Source organism: Phoxinus phoxinus (assembly GCF_949152265.1).
Source record: "Phoxinus phoxinus genome assembly, chromosome: 12".
NCBI classification, from domain to species: domain Eukaryota; kingdom Metazoa; phylum Chordata; class Actinopteri; order Cypriniformes; family Leuciscidae; genus Phoxinus; species Phoxinus phoxinus.
The window spans coordinates 19,567,594-19,584,383 of NC_136887.1; the positions used below are offsets into that span (position 1 = coordinate 19,567,594).

The window sequence follows — 16,790 nt, forward strand, 5'->3', positions numbered from 1 at the left end:
AATTAGCTATCAATAAAGAAATTAGATAGTTACAAACTGCCATGAGATTGTGTTAAGTATTCAGAACATATTTCACGATTTGGATTATTATAGACACAAAAAAAGAGTGATACATTGCCACGTGCCATATAAACACTGCACTTATTGTAGTAGTGCAGATTTTCAATAGCACGTGATTTTTGCAGTAAACGAGCATGTTATTGTCTGTGTGCAGGTGTCCTGCATCCTGAAGACAAGATATGAGCCAGAAACAGGTGTCCTGTCTCAAGAAAACTTCTCACACTCCAGGATCCTCATCTGCCTCGAAGGGCCTTTAAGGTTGCCTCGCTTCCACAGGTTTCAAAGCCTTGCCAATTTCACCAGCATGAACCTGGAGACAAAGCAGAGGGGCTGGAGGTGGGGGTGAAGGCAAACAAGAGTGATGCAGAAGAGAGGTGAGTGTCTTTCTCTCCGGCGTTTCATACGCGGCGCTCTCTGTATATGGGCTCTGAGATTAGGAGCTGCAGGAGGTACCCCTAATGCACGGACTCCTCAAGTGCCCCCACACAAGTAAACCCATTCACCAGTAGCTCATTACACGGGCAATTAAGTGTCGTGCGGGGAGGGGGGACCAGGGGCTGAAACGAGGGCCGCCAGCCATCGTGAGGAGCCCCTTCCCCCCGGCCCACTCCTCCCAGCGTCTTCACCTGGGCAGGCCAGTGGACACCTGCCTCTTCTAATGAAGATCCATGGCCTCATTTCCATTTCTGGAGTCGTATCAGAGACGGCGGCACACAAAACCACGGCTGTGTCCTCCGGTCCAGAGAAGCGGATAGAATGACATGGCTAAGTGCTCTTGCAGAGCTGGGGCAGCTGTAGGGCCTGAAAATTGGGTTTTGGGAGGTTTGAAGTGGGGTGCTGCGTTGCCTACGATGCTGCTCTCCTGCTTATTGGAGGGTGCTTCAGGTTCCGATCGGCCACAATGGCCGCTGCAAGCTTCCTCTGCTCTTCGCTTATAATGAGCGGAAGGGATGAGAGCCTGAGGAGGAAAAAATGCTCGCAAACAATTCTCACCTCTGTTCAATTCAGGTTGACTCATTCATAACTTCTGAAAGCATCTGTAAATATGTGATGAAGCATTTTCACTACAGAGACAATAGATTCCCATTAGTGACCTGTCCTGCGCTCATCTCTGCAATAAGTCTCATAAAAGTAAAAGGCTCTTAAAAATAAGTCAATAAGTCTCATAAAAGTAATTCATAGCACCTTGCCTTCCATGTATCTGGATGTCAATATATGACCGAAATGTTCAATGTTTATTCAAATGAATTAAAAAGGACAACTCTGTAGACATTTGGCATACTACTCTCAGTTATGTTTAGTTATCAAAGCGCACTTATGAACTATAACAACTTTTTATAGTAGCTTGTGACATCCTTGTTTCCTCCAGAGTAATGCTGAAAATAATGTTAATGACAATAACCTGCGTCCAAACAATGCTGAGTGCTAACAGTTATGATGCTGGTTTGTTGTGCAATTAAGATGTTTTAATTGATGTTTAATTATTCAGCCATATTTTTAGGCTGTTTTGCTTCCTTCTTCTTTAAGACTTCTTTTTGAAAACAATTCAAAATACTCATTAAAGTTTATTTTTATACTTGATCTATTTGAGTCAATAGATTTCAATCAAAATATATATCTTTAAACACAGTTTTTTCAACAAAAAAAATGTTTTTTTGTTTTTTTCTAATGCCTGAGCCAGAAATCTCCATTCCACTTACACACACCAAACTTTATAGTTTTATTTATCTCTATTATGTTTTTTACAGAGGGGTTTGTTCATATATCATTCACCTGTTTTTTTATGTTCTTTTGTTCCAAAAACTTGGATACCAAGTGGCGTCTGTTGTGTTTCCATGGTTTCCAGTAAATTAATCCGGAAGTAAACCCGTAAATCGAGGGCAATATGACGTCATTGACAGGCAACGCAATGACACAGGCATTTTAACACTGGTTAAAATGGCTGATTTCTGGATTTAAACATTGCTGGAAACATTTGGAATATTGTACACAAGTCAAAGAAATATATAACTTTATTCTAGTGGTTTTGGGATATTTGTCATCCAAAAATCTTACATATATTGCCTTTACTGTACTGTGAATAATTAACTGGTTTTATGATTTTTAACCAAAATAAATAAATAAAGTGTTACATTATAATTATTAATTAGTAAAATGAATGCCTCAGATTCATATTATTGCTATTTACCAAAACCAGGATTGAAATAAATTCTTAAAATATTCATTCATTTATTTTACATTTTCTATTTATGAAAATAATATGAAAAATTTAAAATATATGAACATTTACTTCTAAGGTTATGCTGTCATGTGACTTTAGATACAGATTCTGAGATTTGTTTTTAGTCACTTGATTTGAAAAGTTGAAGGGACGGCCTTCTTAATATTTTTTCACTCCATCCCTCAATCCAGCACCTCAAATATCTGTATCCCACACAATAGAGAAATCATTTATGTACAATATCTAGCACATGCTATTTTCCAAGCTGTTTTAAACGCATAAAAAAGGGGGGCATTTCTGGAAATTGAGACATCTGGTCACATACTAACTAGGGGCTCATTGACTGCTTTATTTATTTTATTAAATGATCTGCATAAAACATTAGTATAAATATGTTCTTTTAGTCCAGCCACAGGATCATAGTAATTTAATTACGTATATGGTCATTAAGGTTTATTCAGATCATTCATTACCAATTAAAGCAGTGAAATGGACCCTGACCTGATGGGGATGTACAGCAAACAGATAAAAACGGCACTGGCTAATCATTTGCTGCTCATTAATGTCACTCTTTATTTTCAGGGCAGTAAAAAAAAAAAAAAGGGGGGGGGGGGGGGGGTTGTCTTGTGGTCCGTTCCACACTTCTCGCTGAAAGCTCCATTTAGGATTGCAACGTGTCTTTCAATATGATTGTGGGATCCTCCCTTGTTAACATGTTCAGGCTCACCGCCTCCTCTCAGCACCTGAGGGCAAGTAGAGCACCCAGACCTCAGGTAATGGAGGAAGAGGAAGGGCAGAGTGAAAATAAACAAGCTCAGCCTCCATCCATCCGTTGTGCCTCGCCTGCTCTGCTCAGTTTCAAACTCTGACACAGAGGTCTGTGGATGGGATAACCACTGCACTTTATTTTAGTATGTGTACTTACAGTGTACTTACCTGAGAAAGTACTGGGTAATCTAAGGTAACTACATGGGTTAAGGTTATGTTTAGGGGTAGGTTAAGGGTTAGTAGTAGTTATTGTAATTACATAGTATGTACATGGCGAAGAGGCCTGTAAAAGGAAGTGCTCAGTAATATTTTCATATCAATAATTAATAGTCAACCTGAATTTTAAGGGAGTTTTATGACTTGTATGGACACTACATGCATACTACACAATTCCAGGCCTCAAAGCAGTATTTTTAAAACCCCAGTTACACTACAAACTACAAACAAAAAGTAGCTAACTGCATTGAAGTTACTTGAGACATTATTATGTTTTTTATACATAAAAATATCTGTTGAATAAATCATATAGGCTTATTTATAATTTAATCCAAGCCAAATTTGGGTTTTGAATGACTGAACAATATTATTTAGAATGACAGTATCAAGCACAATTTATTTTAAATACAATAAAAACACAATCATTTCTATAACTGATTAGAAAGCATATACAGGGAATCCAATTGGTGAATCATTTTTGTGAATCTGTTCATTTACACGAGCTGTATGAACCGATTCAATATAATGAATCAGTCATTTCAATAGAAAAGACCCATTAGGACGAACCGATTCGACAGAAGGAATCAGACTTTCTGATGCTACATATGAAAGAGAGATGGCCGTTTAGCGTTAACCCGATTTACTAAAATAAATAGGAATTTTCAACGCTTCATATGAAAAGAAAGGACCGTTGATGTGACTGCATTTGGCTGGATGCTACACTGCTGCTCATTGGATAAAGTATCTGTGTTACTGGAAAAACTACACTATTATTAAAATAGCTGCAATAACGTCAGGCTATTGAAAATGTGGTTAAGTTAGTAGCATTGCAACTTACTCCCAAACAGTTGTGAGCACATGTGTGTTTAGGTGTGCTTTGTGCCCCAGGCATGGTTACACAATGAGTTTGTGTGTCAGAGTTTGTGCTTCTAAGCAGCAGATCTGGCTTCCCCGGCTCTCTCTTCACTCACCTGTGACGGAGCACTTCCCCTGGTCGGCTCTTATCAGCCCACAGAGGAAATACCTGCCACAGGTAAACAGGACCTCGTGACCCCCAGGCTTTGCACTCATGCTCAAGCAGACAAGGTGTTGTTCTTTCTGCCCTGCCATGAGCATCCCTGCCCCCACCTGCCTAAACCCTCTCCCACCCTCTCTTAAATTTAATCTTATCTAAATATCAGCAGGTGTAAGGCAAGAGCCTGCTTATCATGATAGATTCAGATGCACAAAGTTGATCAACAGTGGCTCAGCACAAATGCATTTCTGACTGCCTGTAATGATGCCGGTAGCACTTTAAAATGACATGTCCTCTTTCTTAGAGCTTGTATTGAGAACCCCGCATATCATTATCAGTATTTTTTTCCGAAATTGAGACCATTTAATTTGATAAAATTGTAAAATCATGTTAGACTTTATTAGACACACCATCCAATATTCAGATTTTGAATGTATATATTTTGTTCCTCCAATCCTGTGGTTACATATTCATTGGCTTCAGTTTGTAGTTACAGTATGGCATGGCATTTGAAGTTTAATTTGTTTATTGTTTTAGTTTTTTTCCTAAATTAACATATTTATTTATCAATTTGATTACTTACTTATTCTTTTTTTTTGCCCTTTAATTACAAAAAAAAATTTGTTCATTTTTTTGTAATATTTTAATATTTATAAATAGCCTATTAATACAAGCATAAATTAATACAGAACATAAATACTGGGTACATTTTTAAAAGCTGAAAGTGGCTTGTACAAAGTAGGCCTGCTATGATTATTAATCAGAATGCATTACATTACATTACGTTATTGCTCTTTTCCTAAGTCTTGATTTAGTTTTTTGTGTCTACTAAATTGTTTACACCTTATTTTTCACATATTTTGCATTGTTGCAGCACCTCTCTTCACGCTGTTTAGTTTTGTCTATGAAGCCCCTCCCTCTGAAAAGCGTGCTCTGCACTGATTGGTCTGCTGGACCAGTGTGTTGTGATTGGTCAACTGCTTTGAGTGTGTTTCGGAAATGTCGCATCCCCTATCATAACCGTGTGTTTCAGCTTCTCAGGTAAACGCTTGCACCTCTACCAGGCCTTGCCCTTTACCAGACCTTTTTTATGCTTAAACGGCAACATTACACAAAGAAAATGTGGGAAAAAAAGCTTCATTGGTCCATAATATATACATTATATCATATCTATCAGCTGGATTCTGGGTTGTTCTACACTGAAAGAACCTCCAGGGGACCTCCAGGACAGCAACTCACCTTCTCTCTCTCTCACTCTCTCACTCACTTATGTTACCTGAGCCACATGCACCAATGCTGCCCTTTATTTGATGGATGCGGTTTCCCACACTGATGGGTGATGGGAGCCCCTCAAACCCCTTCCTGCTTTAAACACTGTGATTGATATAGGGAATGTGATCCCCTGGTTATGTTAAAAAATAATCTCACATTTCAAACTTCTTCAATTCAAATATACATAGATAGTAACATTTTGCAGCGACTTAAACTGTCCAGGATGTTTTATCCAGACGTTTATGTTTTGAAAACCCAGCGCTTACGCAATAATAAAAATTAGTTTAATTAGTTATATCAGACCCTTCAGTATCTTAAAACTGGCTGGTTTACATCCAGCCCGAACCAACCTGGACTAGGATAAGTGAGCATCAACACCAATATGTTGATTTACTAATTAGGGCCCGTACTTCCCTGCAGTTTCTGAATGAGGCAGGAGCACTTGTCTTTGTCTTATTATCACTGGTCATCCATCCCCCTGCTCACTCCTCAATAGCCCCTGGCCCAGCAGAGGCCAGGACAGAGATAAGTAGAACAATGGGTCAGGCCCACTGCAGTCTGCTATCTCTGTCCCCATCTCACTGCCTGCCTATGTGTCTGCGCAGAGGATGTTGTTAAAGCAAGAGCAAACACTCAAACATCCTGCGCCAGCTCTATCACTTCCCCCTAATCTCCTGCTCTCTTTCTCTCTCTCTCTCACTGCTATTTTCCATCCCTTGCAAGATGCTTGTGAAGGATTTTCACTAGGGATGCACCGAATGTTCGGCAACCAAAATTATTCGGCCGAAAATGTAAAAAAGAGCACTTTCGGTGTTCGGCCAAATAAGTGAAAAGACCGAATAAATTTGACCGTACAATGACGTTATTGATGACGCGATGATAGCAACCAGCATAGAGTGAGAGGCAGCAGCGTGCAGCTCACGCTTTATGAATCCAGCAAACATGTCGTCAGTGTGGAAGCATTTAAAAGTGTCCGAGAAAGACGAAAGAAAGTCAGCGCGGAGATCAAGTCAGAGATGCGTGTTTAACGAAAAATGTAAAGCGCATTGCAGCTGCACAGCGAGCACAGTGAGGCTGGCTCACTCATTGGTTGTGCCACAGCAACTGCACATCCAATGGCGAAGGCTTCTCTAACCGCCAAATAGGGCGAGGCAGAGCCTATAAATGAGCCCGAAATTCGCCATTATAGCAAGTCAAGTCATCTTCATTTATGTAGCGCTTTTAACCATGTAGATTGTTTCAAAGCTGCTTTACAGAGATAAACGTATAATTTAAGGTAACAGATTGTTTTGGCTTTATAGGGTCTCCCGAATGATGTCATTCTCCAGCCAAAGCCAGTCTTGACTGATTCACGTCCGTCGAAAGGATAACTTGTTATTAAATTAGGGGCCGCTAAGACGACACCGTTCTCTCTAAACAAACTTTAAAAGGGAACCTGTGATAAACGCTGATACCGCTCACGTGCGCATCAAGAATTTATTCTATAGTTATGTGCGTTTGAATATATGTGCGCATGTTTGTAATTCCCTACAAACCAAGCCTAAACAAACTACTTGTCCTGCCTATAAATTTGATACAGAATTTTATTTTATTTTATTTTATCACTACGGGGTAGATACGCAAATTTTCCACAATGCTTTATATGTAGAGTGGTAAAGGGATCCTCCTTAGGGAGAGGCTAGTTGGCACTTCAGCACTGCGTTGTCATCGGGTCCAGGCGAAGGTCCTTTCTCAGATCTGGATACGGCCTGGATCCGGCAGGCTGCGGGAAAACCTCGGGATAAACAAAGACACTAAAATTAGCGTAGATGCCTTTCTTATGATGTAACGAGTACATCAGGATTTAAGGGAAATGTTCCCAGTTCCGGCTGACCTAATCTATGCAGCCTAACATTGAGTTATAGAAGTCTATAATGCATTATGTGAATGCTAGGTCAAAGAGATGTGTCTTTAATCTAGCTTTGAACTGACAGAGTGCATCTGCTTCCCGGACAATGGTAGGAAGACTGTTCCAAAGTTTTGGTGCTAAATAGGAAAAGGATCTACCGCCAGCGGTCGATTTTGATATTCTAGGTATTATTAACTGGCCAGAATTTTGAGATCCCAATAGACGTGAAGGACTATAATGTGTTAAGAGCTCGCTCAAGTACTGCGGAGCTAAACCATTTAGTGCTTTGTAAGTATTCAGCAATATTTAAAAATGTATACGATGTTTAATAGGCATCTAATGCAGAATTAGTTTAATTGGCTGGTTTAAATCGACTGAAGTGACAAAACTTGCCATGTTACTATAGTGCGGCAGGCTACGCAATACAAGCCAGAATACAAATATATGCATAAATATACTGATAAGAACGGACACCGTCGGGTCTGAATCAGGTATACAGTGATGTTACTAAACTCATACGAGAGAGAGAGAGAGAGAGAGAGAGACTGCTCTCCTCCCTCTGCTCTCTCTCTCTTTCACCCTCTGTTCTCTCTGTAGACTTGACAATATGCACGCGTACTGTTTCAGGCCCGGGAAACCCGGGCAGAGGCAGGTTAATATCGGGAGCACTTGACAACAATGGAATGTTATAAAAAGGTGCAGCTGTAATAAGTTCTTTGTTGGGACCTTCCATTTCCACCACGTCATATCATTACTCATCCTGCTAACCAATTTACTGGTTGCCATGGAAACCGCAGCGGGCCAAAGCCAAGAGGCAAGAGTGGAATCTCAATGGCTGTAGGGGAATAAAAAGTGGTGGACAGACAGAAGTGTCCAAACTCCTCTACGTCCAAATTTATTCCGATTTAACTGGGGTTTCAAAATGACCCCCATTTCCTGCTGTCCACCTTCTCATACAACAATAATGTGAAGTAGCCTAAATAATGAAAAACAGGAAAACCATATTAAGTTGTGGTGGAAAATAAATGAAATGCAGAACAGAATTCATAAATAAATAGAATGTACATGTTCATGTTTTATATAAATGTTCATATATAGTATATATATACATAGTACATTAAATTCAGATTTTTTTAAATGTATTTGTTATTCAGTAAATGTTTATTCTTCTCTTTACCAATAAAAATAACACGTGTCTAATTCGATCTTCTTCTTTTTTTTTTTTTTTTGGCACAGCAACAGTTTCATGCATCCATGTCCACGTGGCTTCACCGGGCATGCTGGGATACACGTAACCGTGTTCAGCCTGTGGAGGTATGCGGGGCCGGGCCGGTGGGCGTGTGGTGAAATCCAGTTCGCCTAAGCGCACAGGTCAGCGCTGGCCGGTCAGCAGCTGCTGCCTGGCCGCGGTCCCACGCTTCCCAGGCTGGGGGGAGGATTGACAGGTCAGTAATAAAATCAGGCGCCCTGGCTGAGCTCAGAGCTGCCCATTGTTCGTGGGCCAGGCCCGCTGCTGCTGTTTACTCTCTCCCATATGCATTATTCAACGGCCCAGGAGCTCCCAGAGAAACGGGCCCCATTCAGGGAGCCTCTTGCCCATGTTTTGTTTTGCTAATTTTCAATTAAAATAAACCATGGCGCTAAGGGGGGAGTAAGAGGGCGCAAGGGAGAGATAGTCTCAGTACTATTTACCCTGTGACGTCTAAAGGGATTAGGCTGATCACATAAATGACAATAAAACACTACTTATTGAGTATTATGTCAGTGACATATCTGTTATTTTAAATAAGGGGTAGACTGTGGGACAATGAGGTGTGATGCTGTTTCAGTTTGGTTTATTTCTGCAGGGGCTGTCTGAATCACTTTTGCACACTAATAAGCCTAAGAGTGCAAACTCTGTAGTTATGTGACGTTGTTTTATAATAATTATTGCTTTGTTCAGTGATTTAAATGTAATTTAAATATTTGTAAGTAATTAAAAACTAGTAACATTAATGTTCAAAAGCGTGGGGTCAGTAATAATTAATTCCTTTATTCAGCAAGGAATCATACAGTTGAACAAAGATGACAGTAAAGACATTATAATGTTACAAAAGTTTTCAAATAAATGCTGTTCTTTTGAACTTTGTATTCATAAAATAATCCTGATAAATGTATCCCTGTTTTCACAAAAATATTAAGCAGCACAACATGAAAACACATTGTTTTCAACACTGATAATAATAATAAATGCTTCTTGAGCATCAAATCAGCCAATTAGAATGATCTCTGAAGGACCATGTGACACTGAAGACTGGAGTAAAGGCCATTGCAGAAAATTAAATAAAAATGCTAAATATATCAAAACAGGAACCAGTTATTTACAATTGTTATAATATTTTACAATATTGCTGCCTTTGCTGTATTTTGGATAAAAAAAAATGCAGCCTAATTTAAAACTCATCACATTTGATGAGTTGAATAAAGAACCAGATTTGATAACAGATTGGGTTGATACGCAGGATAGGTCACTGAACGTTTAACTTGATGTACATATTAACCTGCAGAAAGACGGCATGACCTACAGATCATTAAATATCAGCATGCCTGACACCATGGGCTAATCAATAAGTGCCCTGATAGGTTTTTGTTGTTGAGTTTTTTCACACAGGAGGGGGCTACACTAACCCAGCGGAGCAGCGGACAGATGCAGTGACAGTGGGGAGTGAGGAAAGTTAAAGATTCACCACACATCTGTTACTCTGCCACGGAACGGACTCTTAGGCACCTACCCCCGCTGTCTGCCGGCTTGCCCGCCTGCCTGGGTATGTCTGTCTGTCTGTCTGTCTGTCTTCCGGCCTGCTCGCCTTAATACGTGACTGCGTGCTGTCCACCTGTCTTTCTGAATTTAAATCCTGCATGTATCTTCTCTGCGTGCTCATCACACTCTCAGCCTAACTGACCAACTGCTTCCTGTCCTGTACATGTGTCTGCTTCCCCGTTAATGAGCAAGCACATCTTTAAACCGTAGCAACTTCAATCACCCGCCTAATTTTTTGCAACCGTCGCCTGTCAACAGTCAGACGAACATTTATATTCTATTAAGTTTTAATTATAGCTTAAAGGGCCAGTCTAGTTTAATCAGGAGTGCTGTATAATTAATTCTGCCAGTCATTTAGAGCTCTGCCCTGCCTCTCATTTAGGCCGTTTTCACAATTGTTTGGTCCAAGACCTAAATTCGATTCCACCTCACTTTCAAGCGGGCTTGAGAGAGGCTTTCAAGGTCGAAATATTGTATTTACAACTAAACAAACCGAACGTCTCATAATAATAAGAGTAATCTCTCTACATGCATTGAGAAACTGTAGAGGCAAAATGCTCAAATGAAATACTCTCAGCATTTTTTTTTTTTTTTTTTTTGCAGCTTGTCACTGGGGCAGTACCGTTAAAAGGACATCTTTGTAAAGCATAAATAGTTACCGTAAAATAGTTATAGTTATAGTTATAACATAGTGACAACATAGTTATAGTTATAACATAGTTATAACTATAGTTAGTCATAGTAAAAAAAAATAATTCAGGCATTTTATGGCTCATATAGTATAATATAGGAAAATATGGAGCTCATACTTGAGCAGTAAAAATATGTTTTTAAAAAGTATAAATATGCACAAAAAAAGGATGTAAATTGGTGTAATTGCCCATATTTATATGGCCAAAATATAAGATGAAATTCTGATAGTACATCAGTTAGATCTTTGTAACAGTTTAGCAGACTACTTAAAATGCATACTTTCTAAATATCAGTTGTCACATATCTCCCGATAATATTTAAATGCATAGTTTTATTATCTGTACGATTAGCTCTGTAGTTTTTATTGTCGGGGGCAAATCATATAATGCAATGCAATGCAATATATGATTGAGAGATGTAGAAATAAAGTTCTTCAAAAGCCTGATGTCATATTGGATACTCAAATTTTAGCATGATTCTTTTTATACAAATTATGTGTGGATAATTAAGTAAGCCTAAGCTGCTTCAGTCTCGTAAGTGTTCCTTATTAACAATACAACATTTATTCACAGCAAAGAGACACGTGTACCACCAACCGACAGTGGGCAAGCTGTTGTACCCCTACAATATTCCTCTTATTTTTCTGACATTAGTATTCTAGCAGATATGTTAAATTCCCTCTTTGTAATTGCTTATGTATGTTAGGGTCTGATTTTGCTATTTTATTGACAGTGAAATTAGAGAGATGACAGGAAATTCGTGAAATATTGAGAAACATGGACCTGAGTCCTATGTTATAAAGTGTTCCTGTGGCTAAAACAATACAGCATGCTGCTAGCTACACCAAAGCCATATAAAATGACCTTGAATGCGATGCAAGTCAGTTAGTATAAAAGAGTCTGACAAATGCATTCAATTAAAAATGTAAGTAAAACTGCTTGAGAGCATTTAGTTGTTCCACCTGTCAACCCATACAACAGCATGAATCGCGTGTCTATCCTTCTCTTCGAGCTGTAATCCCGAGCCCTCTCATCTCCTCGGGACCCTTTGTGTGGCAGCGGTTTCTTCGCAGATAAGATGTACATTTCGGGGGGAAAAAGTGAGGAGCTTCGGATGGGGAACAGAGAAGTTCAGGAGACACGAGTGGAGAAGAGCGCATGTCCTCTTGGGTTTGCTGAATGGGCTTCATCCCCCGCTGGGTGCAGGTGAGCACTCGAGGCAGGCTCGCACCTGCCCTCTTTGTTCCTGACTGATGGGTTTACGGCGAGAGGGATCTGTCTGCCTCGTAAAGCCAGCGGGCCGAGGGGCAGTAAAGCCTAACTGCTGTCAGAGCTTTGTGTTAGGGTGTGAAAGTGTGTGTGAGGCCCTGAGAGACAGGACAGATCATCAGGGAGCATCACACAATGCAGACAGACTGACAAAAACAATTACGCTCCTGTAGAGGATTCTCAGACAAAACAGAGTCATTAAAGGCAAACCGATAAAAGCAACATTTAACTGCTATATATACAGAGAGGTTTAACGTTTAAAGAGTTAAACTCACTTTTTACGGAAGTTGACCTCTAGGCAACAAGACATTTAATGTAAAATGAATATGCCTAATTCAATTTCAGGATGTCTATTACAGAATTAAAAGGAAATCGGCTAAAACATAGGGCTAGAGACTTGTCCTGTGGCACAACTTGCCCCACTTCAGGGGTAATTCTATCATAACAGAAGGTAATTTTATTTACATTTCAAAGAAAAATATGGATAAAAGTGGCACAATCCACTTTCAAGTTTATTTATTTTGATTTTTTTCATTTGTAATTTTATAAACAAGCGAGAAAAAATATTTCAATGTAGTGAAGCATTTTTCAACATTTTGGAATAGTGTTGATCAAATACTGAAAAGAAATTGGACTTCTAAAGTATGGTTATTTTTTTATAATGGTTATTGTAAATAACAGGGCAAATTAAGTTTATGTGATATATACACATACATACATATAGCATAACGACTGCGGGTAAGAAAGTTTGAATTAATTCAAAAGAGAAAAGAAGTTATTACTCCATTGACAAATATTTGTTCTTGTTTTAAGCATTAAGTTATTTAATTTTTTGTTAACATTTTTAGAATACAATACCTTATATCTTATCACTTTTCTTCTCAAGTAAATGTATATTTAGTTAATGCTGAGATATTAGTACTGGTAAACAAGACAAAAATATTGACTAATCATATACTTTTTATTATATATAATATAAAATGTATTTTCTTATGCGTATCTCTTAAACGGATAGTTCACCCAAAAATGTAATTCTGTTATCATTTACTCACCCTCATGATGACTGTATGAGTTTCTTTATTCTTTTGAACAAAAAAGAAGATATTTGGAAGAATGTTGGTAATGTTGGTTGACGGTAGCCAACTTCCATAGGGAAAAATGCCTACCTAAAAAAAATCTGGTCACCAACATTCTTCAAATATCATCTTTTGTGTTTAAAAGAATTAAGAAACTCATACAGGTTTGGAACAGCGTGCGGGTGAGTAAATGATGACAGAATTGTATTTTTGGGTGAACTATCCCTTTAATTCCAGGCAGATATATGACATGAGCCCTTCCATATTTATGGTCATGTGACAACTATACAGCTTGCTAGATTAAGGGGTGACATATATTACCCCACTCTCACCTACATGTGAAGATAGATAAAAAAAAACTACTAAGGCTTTTTTTTAGGTCTCGCTAACCAACACCCATCCCAGTGTTCAGTACACAGAGAACTTAGCGCTCTTCCTGCTACTGTCAGTGTCTGATTTCACACCGCTAATGACTGTGCACTGTTTACAGTGCCTCCTTTATTCAGGGTCACATTACTACTGCCTCAGAGAAAGCACACAGCATACACACACAGACCGGTCACCGATATAAAATGCATTTTTTTGCCTAATATGTCAGACCTCTTTAACTCAGTGACAGTGTTTTAAAATGGAAGATTCTGATGCTCAGCGGTTTCTGACACGAAGGCCCCTGACAGACATCACACCTTGAGGACACCAAAATGACGGTACAAAAATAAGCACCCGCACTAATGTTTAATTTATACGATTCTCTCAGGATATCATATCTCACTGATAAGAACCAAATGACGTGACTGAAAGGAAGGCGAAGAGATTCAAAATCGGTGCTTTTTTTTGGGGCAAGGGCATCTTAGAAACCAATTACCACACAAGAAATAGATCATTATTTCTTCTAAGCAGAGAGTCTTGGGGGGTGGGGGGCAAAGGTGCTTGCTAAAAGGATGGGTAGGTTTTTTTTTTCAGCACAATAAAGACATAATCATCTCCCCCTCAACTTTTCCTATCCAACTTTCAGATTTTAATTTGCCGTCTGTGAAGTGGTACCTAATTTACTTTCGCCTCGTCCCTTCAATGCGCCATTGTTACGGCGGCAGAGACTCAGAGTTTCCTCTCTTAGCTCACCTCGGCGTGAAATTGGTTTAATGAAGCTGAAAGGTATGAAGCTCTCACAACACTGCGGATTCCAGCGACACTGCTTCATCACCCCCTCACACACCCCCCAAACTCACATTACGCCCACAAGTTATAAAGCAGCGCATTAAAGATCGCTATCTCTCACATTACATCAGTGGATATTGCTGTCCCTTTCAGAGTGCCAGCGCTCAGACTAACCGCCGAGAGACAAGCCGAGGCCGTCGGTCTCGGGGACGTGCCCTGAGTGCTTCAGATTCATTTGAAGAATCATATAACTCTGAATCAGACTCGGTAATGAAACATTCTGAGTTTGGTGGAGGAGATATTGATCAGTGTGTTTTCCACCTCGGAGGATCCGTCATTTCCATGCAGTGACCCTGTGAAATGCGTTCTCATGTTACCGTTGCTACTGGGTGTGACACTTGTGGGAATGCAACGGAAGTCCCAGGAGAATATTATTAGTGTGTCTGTATGACTTTGTTTGTGTGTGTATGCTTGTGAGTGTGTGTGTTATATTAATATGATCTCCTTGTGACGTATAATTTACTGCTTCTTGTCCCCCTTTTGGACAATTGCATGAAAATACATCCGTAACTGGATATAGTCTGTTCTGGTCTCATGTCATGTTTCAGGATCTGCAGGGAAATGGACTATTGGATAAATACCAGAGGACTGCATAGATTTGTGTGTGTGGATGTTTGCTGGGGACCAGCTTTCTGAAGAACAAACTTGTGTCCCCACGAAGAGAGTTAAATGATGTCTTCATTTGTATCTGAAATGGGTTCAAACTATTGTGCAGAAAGTATAATTAACTTAGGAAGTGTGAATAGGAAGTACACACTTTATACAACATTGTGAGTGTGCGATTAAAAAAAGAGGCCCCATAGGAATAAAGAGAATCGCATGGAGCCTCATTACAAAAAGATCATTGCAAAAAATCTTTCTTAATCAGTATTTTTGTCATACTTTCCAGCAAAAAATAAAATGTATTTGAGAGGCAAAATTGTCTATATTTATATAACTTCACTACATTTGGATAGATTTAGGCTTAAAACAATAAAAGAACTTAGTGAGGAGAGGTGATTTTTAAAAAAAAAAGGTATAGGCTATAGTTTGGCGTCATTCCAAATAACATGTCCACTTAGGTCAATTACAAGTTTATGTGACAGCCAAAAATCCTCCAAAAGAACCCAAACTTTAGCATTGCTGGATCATTTGAACACAAACTGCTTCTTACTTTCACTAGCCTAAAAGAGTTTACTACATTTCCATGGACTTTACAACCACTTTGGTGACATTCCAAGCCTCTTCCAGAGTAAAGAACTGAAAGAAGAAGAAAAAATAGATTAAAATAGATTCCCTAAATTGTCACCATTATCATCTTATCATCTGTAAGCCATTGCGCAAAACAGCCTTTAAGAAAAGGAAATTGTTCAGAGCACTGTTCCCTGCGTCTACCTTCATTTGATGCAGGCAGAAATGAGAGCGATCATTCAAACGCACATACACACAGTAAATTGTGCAGTTAAACTGAGCATTTAGCCTCTAACGGAGCTAAACGCTGTTCTGCGGGGAAGGCCAGTCGCTGAGATTAGCTGTGTTTCCCGGCAGGAGTGCTATCTTATACAGGTAATTACTCAATTATCAGCAAACACACAGAGGTCTGACAATACATGCTGAGAATAGAGAGAATACAGCTGAATTTTTTTTTTTTTTTAAATATCAGACCTTACAGACACGCTTACATCTGCCTACTAAAGAGAGAATGATTCGTGTACTGCTCTACCGTAAATGCGCTTCCCTAAAATTGCAGAAGTGTCCAAATAAATGCCTGAGTACAAATTTATTATGTAGCCTACATATCAAAAAACTATTTTGTCCGATTTCGCAGAGGAAGGTACAAAGTATATATAAAAAGCTTGATGTATAAACATGCTCCTGCTGTCGAGAGTTCATTTGTGAAATCTCTCCAATAATGTGTTTCCACTCATCTCCACTGGTTGGCGCTAAAGAGAGCAGAACTGATGGAGATGGTCAACTTGCCTCATGATTCTAAAATATAGTCTTTTTGTTTAGAACTATAAGTTTATGTTAGCCATTCACATTTGAAAATTTGTTAAGTAGGCCTATATTTAACAGGAGGTCTGTGATCAGAGTCTAGGGGGTCCTAGTGATGCTTGCAGGGGAATCTGCCCATTTTTATTCGATCATAAACTGCTGTGTGTGTGTGTGTGTGTGTGTGTGTGTGTGTGTGTGTGTGTGTGTGTGTGTGTGTGTGTGTGTGTGTGTGTGTGTGTGTGTGTGTGTGTGTGTGTGTGTGTGTGTGTGTGTGTGCGTGCGTGCGTGTGTGTGTGTGTGTGTGTTAAACAAAAATGCTAT

At 39.3% G+C, this 16,790-nt stretch overlaps 1 long non-coding RNA gene across 2 annotated transcripts; it reads left to right on the plus strand.

The window, feature by feature from the left end:
- The first annotated feature begins 218 nt into the window (after positions 1-218).
- Positions 219-16,452, plus strand: LOC307008463. Of its 2 annotated transcripts, XR_013799826.1 has the most exons (5): positions 219-434; positions 8,677-8,885; positions 10,091-10,244; positions 11,945-12,138; positions 15,044-16,452. It is a non-coding gene; the product is annotated as an uncharacterized lncRNA (long non-coding RNA). The 2 variants fall into 2 exon arrangements; XR_013799825.1 differs by having other exon boundaries at positions 8,677-10,244.
- The last annotated feature ends 338 nt before the right edge of the window (positions 16,453-16,790 follow it).